The sequence below is a fragment of the Schistocerca nitens genome, chromosome 8 (assembly GCF_023898315.1).
Source record: "Schistocerca nitens isolate TAMUIC-IGC-003100 chromosome 8, iqSchNite1.1, whole genome shotgun sequence".
In the NCBI taxonomy this organism is placed as follows: Eukaryota; Metazoa; Arthropoda; class Insecta; order Orthoptera; family Acrididae; genus Schistocerca; species Schistocerca nitens.
In genome coordinates, this window is record NC_064621.1 from 147,125,888 (window position 1) to 147,135,296 (window position 9,409).

Genomic DNA, 9,409 nt, shown 5'->3' on the forward strand with positions numbered 1-9,409 from the left:
GGTGAGCTCGAGTACGGACTAGTCATTCGATGTCATCTGAGTAGTAAATCCACTAGGGGCATTTCAACCCTTCTAAAGCCGCCCAGGTCGACTGTTGATGTCACTGTAAAGTACAGACGTGAAGGAACAAGGGAGCGGGGTGGGATGGGGGGTGCTATCAAGAAATAGCATGAAATTGGCGGCATGCAGCACCTCCAATGCGTCCAACCTTTTCCCGTCTTCAACTGCCCCGTTTGTTCCACTACTTCCTAAAGGTCACACTTTTTCGCGCACGTTCCGCCCAATACACGACAGCTCAATGGGCTCCCGTCAAACGCCCGTCTTATTAACTAATTGTTCGCCCGTTTTAACGGGCAGACGCTCTCTAAAGGTCTTGAAACTTCTATCCCGAACATCCAGCAACTAATGTTTGCTTATGGAATATCGTCTCAGTTTTGTGACTGGATTTGCGATTTCCTGTCAGGGAAGTCACAGTTCAGGCGTTCCCCAAGGTAGTGTTATAGGCCCTTTGCTGTTCCTTATCTGTAGAAACGATTTGGGAGACAATCTAAGGAGCTGTCTTCGATTGTTTGCAGGTGACGCTGTCGTTTATCGACTAATAAAGTCATCAGAAGATCAGAACAAACTGCAAAACGATTTAGAAAAAATATCTGATTGGTGCGTAAAGTGGCAGTTGACCCCAAATAACGAAAAGTGTGAGGTCATCCACATGAGTGCTAAAAGGAACTCGTTTAATTTCGGTTACGCGATAAATCAGAATAATCTAAAAGCCGTAAATTCAACTAAATACGAGGGCTATTCCGAAAGTAAGGTCCGATCGGTCACGAAATGGAAACGACTATGAAAATCCGATAAAGCTTTGCACAGATGTGTTGGGTAGTGTCTCTAGTATAACCCCAGTTAGCATCACGTCGCTCTTCTCATTTCTGAGCTCGCAGTGAGTGCGTAAAGATGTCTAGAAAATGGTGTCTGCCGCCAAGTACGGGGGCCTGGTGAGAAATGTCCCCTGAAGCTATGCAGCTACCATTACATAACTGTCGTGCTGTTTCGTCTGCAAGACAATTCTCAGCCGCATTCTGCAGGGGCAATGAAGATGCTCCTGCATCGTTTTCAAATGGAATTGTGAGATTACCCACAATACAGCCCATAATTGTCTCCCTCTGAGTTTCAACTCAGGTCACATGAACCGCTGGTTATGAAGACAACATTTCGGCACAAGACAACGAGCCGTAGGCCAGCGTAGAGAATTGGCGGAGAGCACTGGCGGCTGCCTTCTATAGCGAGGGTATGGGAAAGTTGGTACAACGCTACGATACACGTCAAAGTCGGGTCGGCGACTATGGAGATAAGTAGCTGCAAGGTGTATCTAACTGTTGCAAATAAAACATTTTTGATTTTTACCGTGGTTTCCATTTCGCGACCTATCGGACCTTACTTTCGGAATAGCCCTCGTACCTAGGTATTACAATTACGAACAACTTAAATTGGAAAGAACACATAGAACATGTTGTGGGGAATGCTAGCCAAAGGCTGCGTTTTATTGGCAGGACACTTAGAAAACGTAACAGATCTACTAAGGAGACTGCCTACAGTACGCTTGTCCGTCCTCTTTTAGAATAGTGCTGCGCGGTGTGGGATCCTTACCAGATAGGACTGACGGAGTATATCGAAAAAGTTCAAAGAAAGGCAGCACGTTTTGTATTATCACGAAATATGAGAGAGTGTCACAGAAATGATACAGGATTTGGGCTGGAAATCATTAAAAGAAAGGCGTTTTTCGTTGCGACGGAACCTTCTCACGAAATTCCAATCACCATCTTTCTCCTGCGAATGCGAAAATATTTTATTGACACCAACATACATAGGGAGGAACGATCACCACGACAAAATAAGGGAAATCAGAGCTCGTACGGAAAGATATAGGTGTTCATTCTTTCCGCGCGCTATACGAGATTGGAATAATAGAGAATTGTGAAGGTGGTTCGATGAACCCTCTGCCAGGCACTTAAATGTGATTTCCGGAGTATCCATATAGATGTAGATGTAGATGAATGGAAACACACGCCCATGATCTCGGCGGGAAACATCGTTAAACCTACGTGCCCCAAGTCATATACACCAAGACAGAAAAGGCTGGTGTCCTCTGCCAGCATCTCTCTCCTTGTTCTTCAATTCCTCGCCCATCCCATGTCTCAATTACTATTTCTCTTGTGCATTCCAACGACTCATCTCTCCGTTTTTAAGCTTCCAGAGAGCAGAAATTTCGTCTTAGCCCACACCCAACTAACACAATGTACACTCCTGGAAATTGAAATAAGAACACCGTGAATTCATTGTCCCAGGAAGGGGAAACTTTATTGACACATTCCTGGGGTCAGATACATCACATGATCACACTGACAGAACCACGGGCACATAGACACAGGCAACAGAGCATGCACAATGTCGGCACTAGTACAGTGTATATCCACCTTTCGCAGCAATGCAGGCTGCTATTCTCCCATGGAGACGATCGTAGAGATGCTGGATGTAGTCCTGTGGAACGGCTTGCCATGCCATTTCCACCTGGCGCCTCAGTTGGACCAGCGTTCGTGCTGGACGTGCAGACCGCGTGAGACGACGCTTCATCCAGTCCCAAACATGCTCAATGGGGGACAGATCCGGAGATCGTGCTGGCCAGGGTAGTTGACTTACACCTTCTAGAGCACGTTGGGTGGCACGGGATACATGCGGACGTGCATTGTCCTGTTGGAACAGCAAGTTCCCTTGCCGGTCTAGGAATGGTAGAACGATGGGTTCGATGACGGTTTGGATGTACCGTGCACTATTCAGTGTCCCCTCGACGATCACCAGTGGTGTACGGCCAGTGTAGGAGATCGCTCCCCACACCATGATGCCGGGTGTTGGACCTGTGTGCCTCGGTCGTATGCAGTCCTGATTGTGGCGCTCACCTGCACGGCGCCAAACACGCATACGACCATCATTGGCACCAAGGCAGAAGCGACTCTCATCGCTGAAGACGACACGTCTCCATTCGTCCCTCCATTCACGCCTGTCGCGACACCACTGGAGGCGGGCTGCACGATGTTGGGGCGTGAGCGGAAGACGGCCTAACGGTGTGCGGGACCGTAGCCCAGCTTCATGGAGACGGTTGCGAATGGTCCTCGCCGATACCCCAGGAGCAACAGTGTCCCTAATTTGCTGGGAAGTGGTGGTGCGGTCCCCTACGGCACTGCGTAGGATCCTACGGTCTTGGCGTGCATCCGTGCGTCGCTGCGGTCCGGTCCCAGGTCGACGGGCACGTGCACCTTCCGCCGACCACTGGCGACAGCATCGATGTACTGTGGAGACCTCACGCCCCACGTGTTGAGCAATTCGGCGGTACGTCCACCCGGCCTCCCGCATGCCCACTAAACGCCCTCGCTCAAAGTCCGTCAACTGCACATACGGTTCACGTCCACGCTGTCGCGGCATGCTACCAGTGTTAAAGACTGCGATGGAGCTCCGTATGCCACGGCAAACTGGCTGACACTGACGGCGGCGGTGCACAAATGCTGCGCAGCTAGCGCCATTCGACGGCCAACACCGCGGTTCCTGGTGTGTCCGCTGTGCCGTGCGTGTGATCATTGCTTGTACAGCCCTCTCGCAGTGTCCGGAGCAAGTATGGTGGGTCTGACACACCGGTGTCAATGTGTTCTTTTTTCCATTTCCAGGAGTGTATTTCATGCAAGACATAGAATGTTCATAAAATAGAGGCGACTGACGACAAAGGGAAATTCATGATTAAAATAAAACATATACTCCACAGATAATTTCTCATAGGCGTTGGTCCAAGTATAAAATGATAAAGATGGTATATGAAACTGATAAAATCCCGTATCTGGATGATAGGCTACACATTGATACGACTTCTGCACTACTTGTTAGCAGCAGACACAGTGGCTGCGCCAAAGACTGAGACGGCGTGGAGTTTTACAATTATTTCTTGAACTTTCTTTACAATTTCTCCGTCGTCGTCGCTGCCCAGCCCTGCGGATCCCTCCGCCTGGCTGTTGCTGTGTAGATTCTCCGACAATGCGCGCAACGCGCGCCGCTGAATGCACTCGGGAGCCTCAGGCCACCAGTGCTCCGCTGAAGCCAGGATGCCCTGTGGCTGAGATGAACTCGTCGCCGCTTGGCGCCCCAGTACGGGCACGCCCACGCAGCCGCGTCGCCGTGTGGTCAGCTACCAACGCCTGCTGTACCGGCTGCTGGGAAGCCGTCAGTCGCGATGTCCGCGAGGTCCCGTCATGGACGGACCACGCGACATGGGGCTGGCTTGCCGTGAAGTCCAGGCGGCAGTTCCCGGCGGCGCCTGTGACCGAGACCTCGCTGCGGCCAATCCTGCTGGAAGTTCTCGCTGTAGTTAGTCAGCCACGGTGTCGACCTAACTTTGGCCGACCTCCAGAGCTGAAGTTGACATCTGGCGGAGAACGGATGACTCGTGCGAGCTGGAACAGACGTCCGGAATCATCACCTACGAAGGTTGAACATTCGGACACGGACCACGTCCGTCCTCAGATCCGAACTGCTTCCTAATGGATTCTGCCTGTTGCTGCCTGCGCTCCACTATTTATATCCGGCAGGAGGACGTTTTCTACCCTCGGTGGTAGGTTTTTGTTATTACTCCAGCAGTATACTGCAGCGTAACTTAGCGTGCTGGCCTCACTTCCCCTTACTCAGCATTCTCCAGGCTTCGCTCGGCGCTCGGTCTGTGTGCATCCTTGCGTCAGCCTTTTGGTAGACTGCTGCTGTCAGCAAGGCTATCTGTGCTTGCCTACTTCGCACCGCCTCGGTCGCCAGCGTGCCTCTGTTTTGCCATTCTCCACTGCGTGAAGCAACGCTTACTACATGTGGCCGCAACAACATTATTGAAAGATGTACTCAAATAAACGGACATCTGCTGTAACATTTCAGGCACACCGCCGCTCAGGATCTATACGAAAAGATGTCTGGGGGTGGTATAAGGAATGTCAATGAAACAATCCCTTTTCTTGGGGAATTGATTCGCGCACATTTTGCGGTTTAAAACGACAGTTATCAGTGCAATGAGCAACAGGAATACATTTTGACAATCTTTGACGCCCCCTGGACGTTTCAACCCCCCCCCCCCCCTAAGGACATTGGGGCGCTGCATCCCCACTGAACATGATCTAACCTCATTGGAGTGCACCATGACCGGAATTTGTGCTCTTGTCTACAGGCTGGAATCACTAGGGACCGTTCAAAACCATTCTACAAAATTTGAACTTGATCTGAAGCAGCAAAAGAAGCTTAAGCGTTTTCTGCCATCCTGTTTCGCACCTCGCTATGGCATGCTGACAGAGAGGTGCGACACTGTCACATGCATGAATATAATGGCAAAGACTGTCTCTAAGACCACCAAGTTCGGCAATACTTTCGGTGGCACCTGCAGGCAGGCAACCACTTGAAATCCCTCCAATACCGCCGGCCGGAGTGGCCGTGAGGTTCTAGGCGCTACAGTCTGGAACCGCTTGGCCGCTACGGTCGCAGGTACGAAACCTGCCTCGGGATGTGTGTAATGTCCTTAGGTTAGTTAGGTTTAAGTAGTTCCAAGTTCTAGGGGACTGATGACCACAGCAGTTAAGTCCCATAGTGCTCAGAGCCATTTTTTTAACCGAGGGCTACATCGCACGTTCCTCTCAATAAATGTGGGCAGGTGCTACCGAGGTTGTTGCTGAACTAGGATGCCTACAGGGACTCTTTGTCATTTCATTCACGCATGTGTCAATGTTACACCCCCTGTGATCATGTCACGGGAGGGGGCCAAATACACTACTGGCCATTAAAATTGCTACACCACGAAGCTACAGACGCGAAATTTAACCGACAGGAAGAAGATGCTGTGATATTCAAATGATTAGCTTTTCAGAGCATTCACACAAGGTTAGCGCCGGTGGCGACACCTACAACGTGCTGACATGAGGAAAGATTCCAATCGATTTCTCGTACACAAACAGCAGTTGACCGATGTTGCCTGGTGAAACGTTGTTGTGGTGCCTCGTGTAAGGAGGAGAAATGCGTACTATCATGTTTCCGAATTTGATAAAAGTTGGATTGTAGCCTATCGCGATTGCGGTTTATCGTATCACGACATTGCTGCTCGCGTTGGTCGAGATCCGATGACTGTTAGCAGAATATGGAATCGATGGGTTCAAGAGGGTAATGCGGAACGCCGTGCTGGATTCTAGCGGCTTCGTATCACTAGCAGTCGAGATGGCAGGCATCTTATCTGCATGGCTGTAACGGATCGTGCAGCCACGTCTTGATCACTGAGTCAACAGATGGAGACGTTTGCAAGACAACAACCATCTGCACCAACAGTTCGACGACGTTTGCAGCAGCATGGACTATCAGCTCGGAGACCAAGGCAGCGGTTACCCTTGACGCTGCATCACAGACAGGAGCGCCTGCGATGGTGTACTAAACGACGAACCTGGGTGCACGAATGGCAAAACGTCATTTTTTCGGATGAATCCAGGTCCTGTTTACTGAATCATGATGGTCGCGTCCGTGTTTGGCGACATCGCGGTGTACGCACATTGGAAGCGTGTATTCGTCATCGCCATACTGGCGTATCACCGGGCGTGATGGTATGGGGTGCCATTGGTTACACGTCTCGGTCACCTCTTGTTAGCATTGACGGCACTTTGAACAGTGGACGTTACATTTCAAATGTGTTACGACCTGTGGCTCTACCGTTATTCGATCCCTGAGAATCCCTACATTTCAGCAGGATAATCCACTACCGCTTGTTGCAGGTCCTGCACGGGCCTTTCTGGATACAGAAAATGTTCGACTACGGCCCTGGCCAGCACATTCTCCAGGTCTCTCACCAATTGAAAACGTCTTGGTAATGGTGGCCGAACAACTGGCTCGTCACAATACGCCAGTCACTACTCTTGGTGAACTGTGGTATCGTGTTCAAGCTGCATGGGTAGCTGTACCTGTACACGCCATCCATGCTCTGTTTGACTCAATGCCCAGGAGTATCAAGGCCGTTATTACGGCCAGAGGTGGGTGTTCTGGGTACTGATTTCTCAGGATCTATGCACCCACATTGCGTGAAAATGTAATCACATGTGAGTTCTAGTATAATAAATTTGTCGAATGAATACCCGTTTATCATCTGCATTTCTTCTTGGTGTAGCAATTTTAATGGCCAGTAGTGTAGCATTGTTGAAAAAGCATAAGAATGCTGCTATGGAACAAGCTCAAATTACGTTTAATGATTTTTGTCTCCTAGTGGTTCAAACCAGCGCACAAGAGCAAAAATTGCAAGCAAAGAGATGCAACCACATTTATCGTGGATCTAGCCCCACAGTATCATTAAAAAGATGGTTTGTACCGCCCAGGGGTGTCAGCTGCGTCAAAGGTTGTCAAGGACTTCGTCCTGTTTCTCATCGCACAGAAAGCACAGAGAACTGTCGTTCGACAGCAAAATGTGAGGGAACCATCTCCCCAAGGAAAGAGTGTGGTTTCAATGGCGCACTTCATGACACCGTCTGAGGCTTTTTCGTGTCGGTTGAGAGCGGCAGTGTGTTTGGAATCTTCCTCTCGGCCATACATAAGAAACCAGCGTGATGTCAGTGCTGGGTGCCACCGCTTCGATCTCCATCGCAGAGGCGTCAAAAGTGGGTGAAATGTGGGTAAGAGGGAGTGTGACGACCTGCCCATCGCGTGACAACTGCACAGTGGCGTTGGACGAAACTGTGATGAAATTTGGGTCCAACCTGACACCATTAACGCCCCCACACGTCACATGAACGTCTGAGCTCTGGCCTTCTATTCGCATGTGTCGTCATCTTGCTCCCTGAAGCGTCGTCGAGGCGGAGGGTGAGGTCGCAGTGCGCCACGGTTTTGCACCATTACAGAGGCATGTTTTGGGCACTTTTGAGCCATATTTCAAACTTATACGTCGCAGAGGGAGTCAATTAAGGGGTTCCGAAAAAGTGCTCCTGTAATTGTGTTGTGCAGGGCAGTTAGCTGCGCTGTTCTGGTCTCGAGCCAGTCACGAGGCTGAGTGGGTTCCGATCCAGTCATTCCACCAAGCAGTCCCTGGCAGTATCGGGAATTGAACCGGGGTCCTCCACACGGCAATCAGCTGCCCTGAAGACTCAGTTACTGAGGTCTACTTCTATTTATAGAGAAATAAAGACATGTAATATTGCATGGGGGCTTAATTAAAAAGAATAAATGCAATAACTTCAGTAGCTGTGTGACCGGTTACGAAGAATGACAAGAAATTTCCATTAACACAATTGATTAATTAAGTCCCCTGCAACTATAAAAGCTACGAAACAACAAAGCACAAGTGTAACTGGTAAACCTTCCGGGATGTAAGGTCGTGGTCCATGAAACTCTTTAGCTCCTAACGTTTCGTCCAGCGCAGCTCTGGACGAAACGTTAGGAGCTAAAGAGTTTCATGGACCACGATCTTACATCCCGGAAGGTTTACCAGAAGATATGTCATCCGGTCGTGAAAGCCTTCATACTATGACAAGTGTAACTGTTCTGTGTGTGGTAGTGTGACTCAACGTACATGTATCTGGCTCTGCTCTTCCTCAATGCGACAAGATATTTTAAACACCATTTACAATGAACTAATTGAAAACCATAAATACTATAATTGCAAATAGAAACCAGAATTACAAGTCTAATACATGAACACGAGCCAGATGCTTTGTTGACTGAACCTGTGACCAAGAGGCATTGTCATTAAAGAAATGTGTAAAACTTTTTTTTACCTCAATATATATTGACGAAAAATACACTGTGATCATTGCAACATCTTCCATCTATACATTACACCAACCGAACAGCATCTACTCTATCTCCCAACAGAAGAACAACTGCACTCGACATCCCCTAAACTACAACTGCTCTCGACATCCTCTGAACTACTACTGCGCCAGTGGAAGCGGCGGAATAATAATCTTCGGCGCAATCTCTGGCGCTGTGACTCAGTGTAGCCACCTCTCAATATTTCAAAAAGTTTGGTTGGTTGCTATGTCTTTTACACAGACATAGGGGAGGTTTCCGATGGCACAACGGTTAATTATCCGGCCCTCTCTCAGAGAAATGCAGACGCCAACACACGGCCACATACCATAAAGTATATATTCTATGTGATCGAGGCCAACGTTCACGGGAAAACGGAACTATTCGATGGCTACAGTATCTCGAGCAAAAAGCATATATTTTCAAAACCAATGATGCTTTGAATATAGTGCCCAGTTATAGTGGACAACGTAACAAATTTCGTAACGTTCAAAAGTAATTTTTATCGTTTATACACTCCTGGAAATTGAAATAAGAACACCGTGAATTCATTGTCCCAGGAAGGGGA